The sequence below is a fragment of the Trachypithecus francoisi genome, unplaced genomic scaffold (genome assembly GCF_009764315.1).
Source record: "Trachypithecus francoisi isolate TF-2019V2 unplaced genomic scaffold, Tfra_2.0 Lachesis_group0, whole genome shotgun sequence".
Taxonomy (NCBI): domain Eukaryota; kingdom Metazoa; phylum Chordata; class Mammalia; order Primates; family Cercopithecidae; genus Trachypithecus; species Trachypithecus francoisi.
The window spans coordinates 193,460,105-193,472,803 of record NW_022681453.1 but is presented as its reverse complement, the minus strand read 5'-3'; positions in this window follow the sequence as shown (position 1 = coordinate 193,472,803).

Sequence of the window (12,699 nt, the reverse complement as noted above, 5' to 3'; positions counted from 1 at the left end):
TACAGCCCTGCACTTGCATCTGTGCCCTGGAGTGTGTTGATGCGTGGGCAGGCGCTGCTCTTTCCTCTGCTCTCCAGCCCCACAGCTAGCCCTCTTTCTCATGCCTGCCTTCCATGTCCTGGCCCTGCTGCTGGAGCCGCACACGCCAGGCTCTGCCTAAATACGGACGACTCCGCCACCTTTTGCTCCACTCCTCACCCCCAGAACTGTTGTTGCTGTTTACCAACTATGAAGCACCCACCATAGGTAGAGAACCACGTACTTTGCACCCTTGGAGCCCCTGCTTTAAGACCTCCGCAGTCTACTTATCTCATATTTATTGCATAAATTCATACATATGTACATCTACAAACATGAAAGCAATGACAAAAATGCATTTCCAATTATACATATACCTAATTGTGCATGCTCACCACAGGGCAGACACAGACGCCTCCAATGGGCACACGTATGTCACCAAGACCTCCCCGCAGGACCCAGCTTGGCTGCTCTGTGAGTGGCTCTCACAGCCTAGAAAGAAGCCCTCGTTGACACAGGCCCAAGACCACCGGCATTTCCCAACACATTCACCCGAGTTTAGGAAAGGCCACGACTCACCTCCAGCCACCGAACCCCAAGCCTTTCTGACATGTGGTCAAAGGGAAAGAAATTTGTCACTGCATTTTGGAATTTATGCATCACGGAGCTCAGTTTTTGTTTTCCCAGTAAATGGCTTTTAGAAGATAACAGGAAGAGGTGTCTTTCTAATGCTCACCCTTTTTCCCAGTTTTGCTCAAGAAACATCTGGCACCATCAGTGACTCAGTTTCAACTTGCAGCTTTAATTTCTTCATTTACAAGAGCTATAAAAGAATGGCCAGCAAAGCAGTCACTCCAGTCTTTTTAAACTTACACTACTAATGCTTTTGTCTGCTAACGAGTGCAGACAAAAAAAAAAAAAAAAATCCAAACTCAGTAGCTATTTCAATACATTCTTAACTCAGTACATTTCAATACATTCTTAACTCAGTACATTTCAATACATTATTGAGGAAAAATTTCTGACACGTGAATTGCCCTCTTTAAGTAAAAAAGGTTCTTAGTTCTGAATGCCAGGTAAAAATAAGTATGAGGATGCTAGTAAAAGGCTATCCTGAGATGTAGCTTTTTTTTCCCATCCTGTGTGAGGCCTTGGTTGAGAAAGACATACTGTCCCTGCTGCCTTCGAAGGACAGTGAGAAGGAGTCGCGTTCATGCCATCAATAGCAAAGCACCCGCTCGCACACAGAGACGCTGTACAATGGTGGATTAAAATGGTAAACTGGAGTCATCTTAGCTTGAGGCCGGATTTCTTAAGAGAGTGAGGGACCCTGGACCCTGTGTGCAACAGCCCTATAAAGGCCATTTGGGTCCCCCACCCCACCCCACCCTCTGCTTCCCTCAACCACAAACACCATCCCTGATCCTGGTAAGCCCCCTGCACTATAGACTGTTCCAGGCCTCCAGCCTGCCTTTCTTTTCTTCCTCTGTGAGTCTTCTGACCCTGATTGTTCGGACAATGTGGGAAGGATTCTCTCCCTTAGGATAAAGAATGGGAGCCCAGTGGGGTTACCACTTCCTATCTTAGAAGGGCATCTGGAAACAGAGATTTCTAGAACTGTGGGGTCTTCCTGGGGGTCAGGCTTGCCTCTTGAGAGCCCAGAGGGAGAGACGATAGCAGGTTTCAAGTCATCACTAGCAAGAACAGTGCTTACAGGCGCCTTGGAAGGTGGTGAGCTCCCCGTGCTTGGCAGACTCGAGCAGAAGCGGTAGGGCTGTTTGTCAGGGACGTCCCACAGGAAATGCTCTTCATCAGGACTTTGTGGCCATTCCTGCATGGTGTGAGGTGAAGCCTGGGCCAGCCTCCCCTCTTCTCCATGGTTCTCCTTTGCCTTGCACAGACAGGACTCACTCAAGACTGTTCAAGACTCTCAACACTTAGCTGTTCTCCTCCTCCCTGTCCAGCCTGCGACCGTAGCTCACAAAAAGTGACCGGAGCCCTCACCGGTGCTGAGTTACAAACTGAGGTCCTGGCTTTGAGCATATGAAGGGGGTATGAATAGCTTAGCTTTACCGACAAGGAAGCAGGGTTTACAGAGGTGACGCAGCTAGTTGGTCAGTGGGAGTTTGGCCAGGCTCCTGACCACTAGGCCACAGTGATTTTTTTTAATGCATTCTTAGGTAAGGCAAAGACCAATGTATACAATCACTCCACCTAATGTAACCTGTTTGTAAACCAATTTCTTCTTTTTTTATTTATTTTTTTCTTCTTTTGAGACATTGTCTCGCTGTTACCCATGCTAGAGTGCAGTGGTGCAATCACAGGTCACTGCATAAGTCTTCACCTCCCAGGCTCAAGCGATCCTCCCACCTCAGCCTTCTGGGTAGCTGGGACTACAGCACGTGCCACCATGCCCATACCCCACTAATTTTTATGGTTTTTGTAGAGAGAGGGTTTTGCTATGCTGCCCAGGCTGGCCTCGAACTCCTGGGCTTAAGCAATCTGCCTGCCTCGGCCTCCTAAAGTGCTGGGATTACAGGCGTGAGCCACCGCGCCCAGCCTAAACCAAATTTTTGAACACATTTCCCTAAAATGCTATTTAATGACACATGGTTTTATCCCCATTTCCCATCCATAGGATTTTTGGTTTCTTGCATTCTTCACTTCCATTATAGGACATGCCGACTGGGGATTACCAGACTTCTGGGAGTTGTACTACCCGATAGTTGCCTGTTGGATTCTGTAATCCATCCTCTCACCCCTTCGTGGGGGCATTCTGTGGAGGACAGCGAAGCCCACATGTACAACTGCATGCTGAGCAGATTAAAACTCGCCTGTTTCCACACATGGCGTGAGCTCTCGGGGGAACAAGAAACATTCTGGGTGGTCTTGGATCTTACATCTCAGGTCAGGGATCTAGAAGCAATCCAGATTGGACAGGCGGGAGCTGTCAGGCAGGTCTGGATTGGACAGGCGGGGGGCCATCAGGCGGGTCCGGATTGGACAGGCGGGAGCTGTCAAGCAGGTCCGGATTGGACAGGCGGGAGCCGTCGGTCCAGATTGGACAGGCGGGAGCCGTCAGGCGGGTCCGGATTGGACAGGCGGGGGGCCGTCAGGCGGGTCCGGATTGGACAGGCGGGGGGCCGTCAGGCGGGTCCGGATTGGACAGGCGGGGGGCCGTCAGGCGGGTCCGGATTGGACAGGCGGGGGGGCCGTCAGGCGGGTCCGGATTGGACAGGCGGGGGGCCGTCAGGCGGGTCCGGATTGGACAGGCGGGGGGCCGTCAGGCGGGTCCGGATTGGACAGGCGGGAGCCGTCGGTCCGGATTGGACAGGCGGGAGCTGTCAGGCGGGTCCGGATTGGACAGGCGGCGGCCGTCAGGCGGGTCCGGATTGGACAGGTGGGGGCCGTCAGGCGGGTCCGGATTGGACAGGCAGGAGCCGTCGGTCCGGATTGGACAGGCGGGGAGCCATCAGGCGGGTCCGGATTGGACAGGCGGGGGCCGTCAGGCGGGTCCGGATTGGACAGGCGGGGGCCGTCAGGCGGGTCCGGATTGGACAGGCGGGAGCCGTCGTTCCGGATTGGACAGGCGGGAGCCCTCAGGCGGGTCCGGATTGGACAGGCGGGGGGCCGTCAGGCGGGTCCGGATTGGACAGGCGGGGGCGTCAGGCGGGACCGGATTGGACAGGCAGGGGCGTCAGGCGGTCCGGATTGGACAGGCGGGGGCGGTCAGGCGGTCCGGATTGGACAGGCGGGGCCGTCAGGCGGGTCCGGATTGGACAGGCGGGGGCGTCAGGCGGGTCCGGATTGGACAGGCGGGGGCCGTCAGGTGGGTCTGGATTGGACAGGCGGGGGCCGTCAGGAGAGGCTGTGTCGCGTTAGCTCTCAGGTGTCAATGCTCCCAGAACTAGTCCAGAACGGAAGAGAGAAACCCAAAGGATCTGGCATGGGAGAGGCAGAACCACCTGCAGGGAAATCTTATTTGTTTTATTTTTATTTTGTTATTATTTTTTGGAGACCTGTCTCGCTCTGTCACCCAGGCTGAAGTGCAATGGTACGATCTCGGCTCACTGCAGCCACCACTTCCCGGGTTCACGCCATTCTCCTGCCTCAGCCTCCCGAGTAGCTGGGATTACAGATGCCCGCCACCATGCCAGGCTAATTTTTGTACTTTTAGTAGAGATGGGGTTTCACCATGTTCACCAGGCTGGTCTTGAACTCCTCACCTCAGATGATCCACCCACCTTGGCCTCCCAAAATGCTGGGATTACAGGCGTGAGCCACGGCACCTGACTGGGAAATCTTCTTAACTCGAGGAACATGGAATGCTCCAAAAACAACCCTGGGTGATGATGAGCTTACTGTTTTAAAAAACCAAACAACTAGGTAAAGAGATGAACTTCAGTCTTAGAGCATCAGCAGCCACAACACAGGAAGGATAACCTGGAAGAGACTTTACATAAGTAAGCTTAGGAGAGTGAACAGGGGGTGAGAAGGGAGTCTGGCCAGTGCAGCCAATGTTGTTGGGAAGTTTTACTGTGAAGAGGAGCAGAGCCAGGCAGAAGCTGGTCAGAGACAGGAGAGGATGGGGAACTGTGTGTTACAGGAATGGCCAAGACCGGAGACAGGGAGAGAGTGCAGCTGAAACCTAGAGTGGGTGAGGAGAGGGGAGAGGGCTTCGAGAGGGAGGTGAGGGGGTCTCTGTGGGCAGGGGGAAGGCTGCTTGTCCATCAGAGCCCGAGGGAAGAAGCTGGTGCAGATGGAGGGATGGTTCCAGCATTGGGAGAGGGACAATGAGACTGTCTCTCCCTGATGGCTGCTATTAAAGACATGAGACGAGGTTACCTGGTGAAAGTGACAGAGTTTGAGGAGAAAGGGTAAAGTGTGCAATTATTCCCTTGCAGAGGGGACAGCAAGCTTTCCAGAAGAACTTCCACGGGTCTCTGGACAGCATGGAGGTGTGTGATTGTGAATGCAACAGAGGAGACTGGGCAAGAGAATTGAGGGCATTTTCAGGCAAGCAGTGATGACACCAGCTTATTGTATGGTAAATGCCCAGAGAACAAGCCAGGCACTTTGTCAGAGGACCCCCAGATGCCAGTCGCTCAAGGTCTGTTCTTGTCATCTGTTCAGTTTCTCTAGAGAGGCAGAGCCCAGTCTCCCGGAGGGCACGCGCCTGGCTGCAGCTACTCCTCGGCAGGGTAGGGACAGGGGCAGAGTCTCAACGTCCGTTATGTAGATTTCACTGAATCCTCATTTGCAGCCTGTGTGGCACCCCACTACCCTCCATTGATCCTGGTGGCCCTAACGTCAAAGCTCCTTCTGTTAAACTTATTTAGAAAATGAGTCTCCATTCTCCTGCTGGCTCTGGCGGGAAAGGGCTGGGGAGAGAAGGAGCGTGAGTCTCTGTGTGAGGTGGGGTAAGGAGCATGCGTGATCAACCCACAGGCAGACTTGAAAACAGTACCCCCCCTTCTCCTGTCTGAGACACATCCTGACCTCTGCAAGTTGGGCAAGACGCTAGTTCAGGCCCTAGACGTGGCTCCCAGCCATTTGATCCAGAAACTCTGTCATCCCATGTATCTGTGTCAGAGTCTGGAAGGGGATGCAGGGGCTGCTGCTAGCACGGCCCCTCACCCCGTGGATTTCCTCACCTGGAGCTGGAGTAAGGCCTACATTGGAGCCATCTGAAGTGCAGGGTTGAGGTAGAGACTTGGACTGCCCAGCTCTATGGAAGATTCTGCATCTAACTTTCATTTGACTGGAAAATCAAGAACAACTCACTTTCCCTGTTTATTCTGCGCTTATAAAATGGGAACTCCTCATTCACACAGGGAACAGGGATGTAGCTTTGTCCCCTCATCCAGATCACAAAACAGATTAAAACAGTCCTGGAGAATACCACCTTTCCCAGTATCTGCTAGACTCATAACCCACTGAGAGTAGTGTGCTAAGAGGTTCTTTGCCTTTCCTGGCTGAAAGTTTTATGTCCCAGTAGGCGGAAGAGGTGAGTGCCTTCAGCTCACTGCTGGTTATAAAAGTCAAGCCGATAATGTAAATAATTCTTACGCCGGATTATTTGCTTGGCTTCTGACCACAGTCCCAGGTTCCCACTGGCAATTATATCTAAGTTGCCTTCTCCTACGCATAAAATAACACCTGTCTAGGTTAACAGCTATCCCTCTAAACTCTAACCAAATATGCTCGTACACCCAAACTTAGACAACTTTTACACATACTAAATCTTCACCACCTGTGTATAAACTATAAACTAAAATACTAACTTAACACAGTCTAATAAAACCTCTCTAAAAGTGTACCCCCCAGGCAATAGTCCTCAATAAAACATTCAAACAAAACTAACTTTAATTCTTTGAAAGCTTCTTTCTTTCTTTAGTCAACAAAAGGTAATGGAGCCAAGCGATGGTATATCTGGACAGATGGAGCAGCAGGAAGAGGCAGACCTTTACCCCAGGGAAAGCAGCGGGCCAGGAGTCAGAATGCTTAGGGTTTGCAGTTTCCCTCTTACCAGCTAGTGACATCAACATCCACAAAGCGAGGCAGCTTTGTAGTAGTCTAAGCTTGGGTGTGAATCCTGGCTCTGCCACTCACTCTATGTGTGACCCTAGACCTTGGAGAGTTAGGCTGTCTAACCCTCGCTTTACCTGTTATTGAAATGAGGAATGATAGCGCCCTTCAGTTACTGGGTGGCTGTGAGGATCAGAGGAGCTCATGCTCGTAAGGGACTTGGCACCATGTACGGCACTTAGGAAATACTCCAGTAAGGGTTCCGCTGACGATGAAAGTGATCCTAACGAATAGAACAGAGACTGAGAGCTCAAAAGAACACCTCACCTCGACTTGGTTTGCTTACCTGTAAGATGGGAACACTGCTTTAATCCCTACCCAGTTTTCCTCACATTGTTGTTTTGGGGATCAAATGAACGGAAGCAATGGTCCCAAGCACAGATCTTCGGAGAGTTGTCAGAATATGACACAGTTCTCACCAATCTGAATAATGGGGAAATGAAAAAAAAACAATGTAGTAAACGGGTTTTTTTTTTTTTTTTTTTTTTTGGAGATGGAGTCTCACTCTGTCGCCCAGGCTGGAGTGCAATGGCGCGATCTCGGCTCCCTGCAACCTCTGTCTCCCGGGTTCAAGCGATTCTCCTGCCTCAGTCTCTCGAGTAGCTGGGATCACAGGCACCTGCCACCACGCCTAGCTAATTTCTTTGTATTTTTAGTAGACAGGGGGGTTTCACCATGTTGGCCAGGCTGGTCTTGAACTCCTGACCTCAGGTGATCCACCTGCCTCAGCCTCCGAAAGTGCTGGGATTACAGACGTGAGCCACTGTGCCTGGCCTGTAGTACATGATTTACAAATTGAATTGTTCCCAACTTTAAAAGGCTGCATTATCCTGATATCACGTCATTTCTAATCTGAGTGTGTGCATGTGTATGTGAAGTTATCCCTTTTGAATGAAAGTATGGTGCTAATGAATGACAGTTTGTTTTAATGGACTTGCTCAGAAAAATAAAAGTTGTCAACCCTGTACAGATCCCTTGTTTTTTGGAAATCTTACTAGTCTGTGAAATTAAAAAAATAAATAAAATTAAAAACTCTATAAGGAAACCTCCAGGATAAGATATTTGAGCTTGCCAGTCATAAGATTCTGTACGGAGATAACAAAAAGAACAGCACCTCATACTGAGTCCCTACCACGTGCCAAGGATGGTTGGGGATGGCTACACATTGCCTGTAATCCTCACAACAGCCTGGCAGGCTCGGTGTGGCTTAGCCCGTTTGACAGGCGGAGAAACTGAGACATAGAGAGGATAAGCAGCTGAACTCTTCCTCCGGCGGGGAGTTCAATGCCAGGTCCTTCTGACTCCTCGCCTCATAGTTTTTCCTGGATTGTGCTAAAGGATTACTGTGGAGGAGGCCCTGACAGGGCCATGGAGACTTCACCACTATAAAAAGTAACCACACCACAGGCTTATGGGCAAATCACTTAACCTCTCTCGGCTTCTAGCATCCAACTGGGAAATTAGGCAGAAATCGGGGTCATGCTGAAAACAGATGGAAAGGCAAGCTGGGCTAGGAAATAAAATTAGCACAAAGAAGCCATTCTTTATGATTCTCGATGATTCAATGCCCTTTGACTATTTACGAAATTGGGAAGCGTCCCAGCCTGGGTAATTGACAGAACGCTGCCTGGATACAGGGACGTCATCAGATGGCCTCTTTCTCCCCTTGGCCAACCAGATTCAATCCCTCTGCCTTCTCACAGTTGGCCAGGGCCTCCCTTCCTGATACCCTAGGTGGTTTTCTGGGTCCCAGAGGCCTCCCAGAGCTGGGTTGGTAGAAGACCCCTCCCGCCCTGTTCACTCTCCCTCTCACCCTTCACACTGCAGGTTAGCATGGCGCTATGCGTTGTTCATTTGTTCTTACGTACCCTCTCAGCAACTCTGGGAGGAGGTTTTATTAACATTAATTTACACATGGGGAAACTGAAGCTCACTGAAGCTAAGAAACTGGCTTGGGGTGACACAACCTACAAAGGGCAGAAGGAGAATCCCCACCCAGCCAGGGTTGCCTGACATGAGTCTGTGCCTCCCATTTTATCACTAAAGCCCCCATGAGGACTGAGGGAAGAAGATTCTAAAACTCTTAACAGCTCCCAGGCTCCCTTTACATAAACTATGCCTTCTCTGGATGCCAAGGTAGTCACTATGTACCCACCATGTTCTGGGCCATTCACTCAGAGCCAGGGTCAGCCCAACAACTCCTTCCTGACTTACGCCCTAGGCATGGACTTACAGCAACATTTAATTGAGATGTGGTAATTCTGGTGACAGTGACATTTCAATTCTAAACCTATCCTTTCTTTTTTAATTTGAAGTAAGTGCTTCATAGTTCTCTCTTCGGCCCTTTTTAATTTATTTGTTCTTATTGAAGACAGCTAGTAACAAACTCCACATGATCATTCAATTTTTGTTGAAAGAGGTTACAACATCTTTAAGCAGAGGAGGGGAAGAGCCTTTAACAGGGAGGAGTGAGCCCCTTCTCCAGGCCCAGAGGGCTCATGATCCTCAAGTGTATTGGCCCAGATGTCCCTATCCCATTTCAAGGTCTTACTTCTTCCCAACCATGACAATGGTGGCATTGCAGACTTGCTGTGGTTGAGAACTGAACCTTCTCTGGAGTTCAGCTACCCTCATGATTAAGTCTTGAGCCTGACCCTGAGCTTTTTTTGCCTTCCAGGTGCAGGAGATGAAAATTCTTTCTATGCTGTCAAGGGGACCCTGAAACTTTCACATCTTACCTTAAACGTGATTAGTCACTCTCGGCCTTTTATTATCTTGCTCCAGTGAGTATGTGGCCCTTCAGGACAGTCATCTGATTGCATAGTCCTTATAATCACAACTTGACCCAACTCCTTAAACACCTGAGATATTGCACCTGCTACTGCGTCTCTTCCGCCAGTATTCGATTCCAACTCACTACCACCACCAGTCTTAGCAATTGAACTACCGCAGCATGCCAAGTGCCACCCAAGCTCAACCCACCAGCCAGCCAGTGAGGGACCCAGCTCCACATCCCCATTGTAGAGGCAGCTTCTGCAGATAACTTCTGGTGCCAGCTGTCTTATGTTGAGATCTCCAGAAAACAAACTCTGAGATGGAGAGTTGTGAGTAGGTTTATTGAGGTGTGCTCTTAGCAAGAGCACTATGGGGAAGTGAGGGAAGCAGGCTGGACAGAGAGGGAAGTTGAACCACAACCTAGTTGCAACAAAGGACTCAGCCAAGCTCATGGTGAGCTCTGGAGCTAAAGTGGTCTTTCAAAGTTGTCCCAAATATAGGTAAAGTGGCCAGGCCTTTGTCGTCCTACATCAACCAGTCTTCAGATGGGTGTTGTCCTTGAGGAGGTGACATAGCCTTGGGCGAAGCAGCTTCTCTCGGCCGAAGGCAATGCTGGAGTCACGAGCAGTGGGGAAATGAGAGCCTGGTCCTGATGGGAGGAATCTGGGTGGCATACCACAGTATCCACTACAGCCCCAAACAGTCTCCACTTAACCCTGTTGTCCTGGAATAATTATAAATAATGTGCCTTCTCTGTGAAAAGTGTACCAGTGCGGATGATAAGTTTTGCTGCCATTCTATTCAGGAGCCACCACCATGCTGCCTACTGCTCTGTACACAAAGGGCACCACACAAATAGCTCCTCCTTCTCTTCCTGTCGCTTGCTGCAATCAGCTCCTTCACTTCCCATGGGAGCATCTTTAAAGAGCCCACATGGTCCTCGGTGCCACTGCACCATGCTGGCTGTATCCTAGGACCATCATCAACTTGGGTGGGTCAGGAAACTTGGAAAGAAGAAGGAGACACAAGTTTCTGAAGTCATTGCTCCTGCAACCATGAATGTGAGTCAACTGTGGCTCCTGGCTGGGAGGGGGCCCTGCCCCAGCATACCCCTGGTCATCTCCTAAGTTATCAGTAACCTACTGCATACAGTGACCATGCCCTGTTGCTGTTCAGCAGCCTCTAGTGCTCCATCAGTGAAGCTGAAGAGGTGGAAGAGTGTTCAGCGATCAGCAAACACAGCCTCCTGCTCCCAGCGGCTTGCAGCTCCCAGCCCCACCACACATCCAACCTGCACATCCTTTGAGAGCAGATTGATGCCTCCCTCCTCACCAAGGCTGTGGCTTGGTGGCTGATATGGTGGCTGTGTCCCCACCCAAATCTCATCTTGAATCATATTCCCATAATTCCCACATGTTGTGGGAGGGCCCTGGTGGGAGATAATTTGAATCATGGGAGTGGTTCCCCCCATACTGTTCTGTTGTAAGGAATGTCTCACAAGATCTGATCGTTTTATCAGGATTTCTGTTTTTGTATCTTCCTCATTTTCTCTTGCCGCCACCATGTAAGAAGTGCCTTTCACCTTACATCATCGTGATTCTGAGGCCTCCCCACCCATGTGGAACTGTAAGTCCAATTAAACCTCCTTTTCTTCCCAGTCTTGGGTATATCTTTATCAGCAACATGAAAACAGATTAATCCAGTGGCCCTCAGCCTTGCCCTAAACTGACCTGCAGTGGTTGGCAGGAGGTTCACCAGGATAATCATGGGGAACCCAGCACATCAAGAGTGTCCCAGAGGCTTATGCAGGAAGCAGCCATTCCCTGGGCTTTGACGCCTCTGAATTCAGGGAGCCCCCTCTTCATCTGTGAGGATCCTGCTGCAATTCTCATGCACACCCCATAGGCAATCAATGCTGTTGAGAAACCACTGTCACCCTCCTCCCCAAGTGTGGGCCCAGCTTTCTGGCTGTGTCTTGAAGTCTTTTGGTGCCTTGATACTGGGCTCTGAGGACTGATGTTCGCTGTTCCACACCGGCGAATCATGGAGGACACTCAGAGAGCCTGTGGCCCACCCTTTGCCCTTGCTGAGCTGCCTCTGTGGACCTTCCTTTCCTTTCCAGATGATGGAAAGAGGTTGGCAGACTGTCGAGAGATTTTTCTCAGGGGTCTTACTGTGGCCTACATTTTTTTCCAAGGACAAACAGAGACTCCATTTCTTTGTCACTTCTTGGGCACTATATATTTTTAATAGCCCCTTGTAAAACCAGAGGGATGCTGACCCCAGCAGAATGGAGGGGCAGCCAGCCTCTTTCTGCCCTACTTGCCAATGTCCTCAGACTGACTTAAAGGTTCAGTTGATCTATTTGGTTCTTACATTTCAAACCCCTCGATAAGTAAAAGGGTCGTAATTAGTTTCATTTTTAAATAAAAATGGAAAGTTAGCACTCACATCTTGATGACATCTTGGTTAGTGATTCTCTCAATACTCGAGGAGAGAGAGAAGGTGCTGAGTGCTTTCATGCATGATCCTATCTGCAACTCTATGGAAGACGCTGGGCGTATCCCATGGTTCTCAATTTTCAGATAAAGTGAGACACAGGGAGGGATTATGGCATTTTGGGGGCAGAGGCTGTCTGCACATCTTGGCATCTTCCATGGCATCTAATGGGATCCCTTGCACAGAATGAGGGCCCGAGATGTTTGTTGAAAGGGTGAAATTGCCAAGATCACAGAGCTCGCTAGGTCTCTGAGATCCTAATCAAATGTTCTCTCCACTAATCTGAGCTCCCTTTGTCTGAGTGAGCCAAAGGCTTTGAAAATAATAAACATCGTTTAGCAAGTTCAAAACTGCAAAGAAAAACAAGCCAGAAGCATGAAAGAGAGCAAATTTTAAACCAAAATGAGCAGGTTCCAGGCATCTGTGATGCTGCTCATTCTCTGATTACCTTCCCCACTGCATCTTAATCGGAACAGAAGGGCCATGGCAGATCCAACCAAGTGAAGGGATGGTCCATTTTTATAGAAAAGCCTTCTTGCCTTGTGGTGCTCCAGCCCCAGGTGAACTGCGCAATCACAGTGGCAGTAGGACAGCCCACGTCCCCAGCCCTTCCTGTCACCCTGCATCTTTCCTCATGATCTCTTCCCTGGCCTCAAATGTGTCTGGGGAGAGGCATCCTCATGGTAGTGCAGGTCCATGCGCCATGTGAAGTGAATTGAGTCCATGCATCACGCTTCATGCGTGGGAGCTAATGCAATAAAGGCCCAGCCCAGAGCCACCGTGGCATATTGCGCACATCAATCACCCACTCCCACGGAC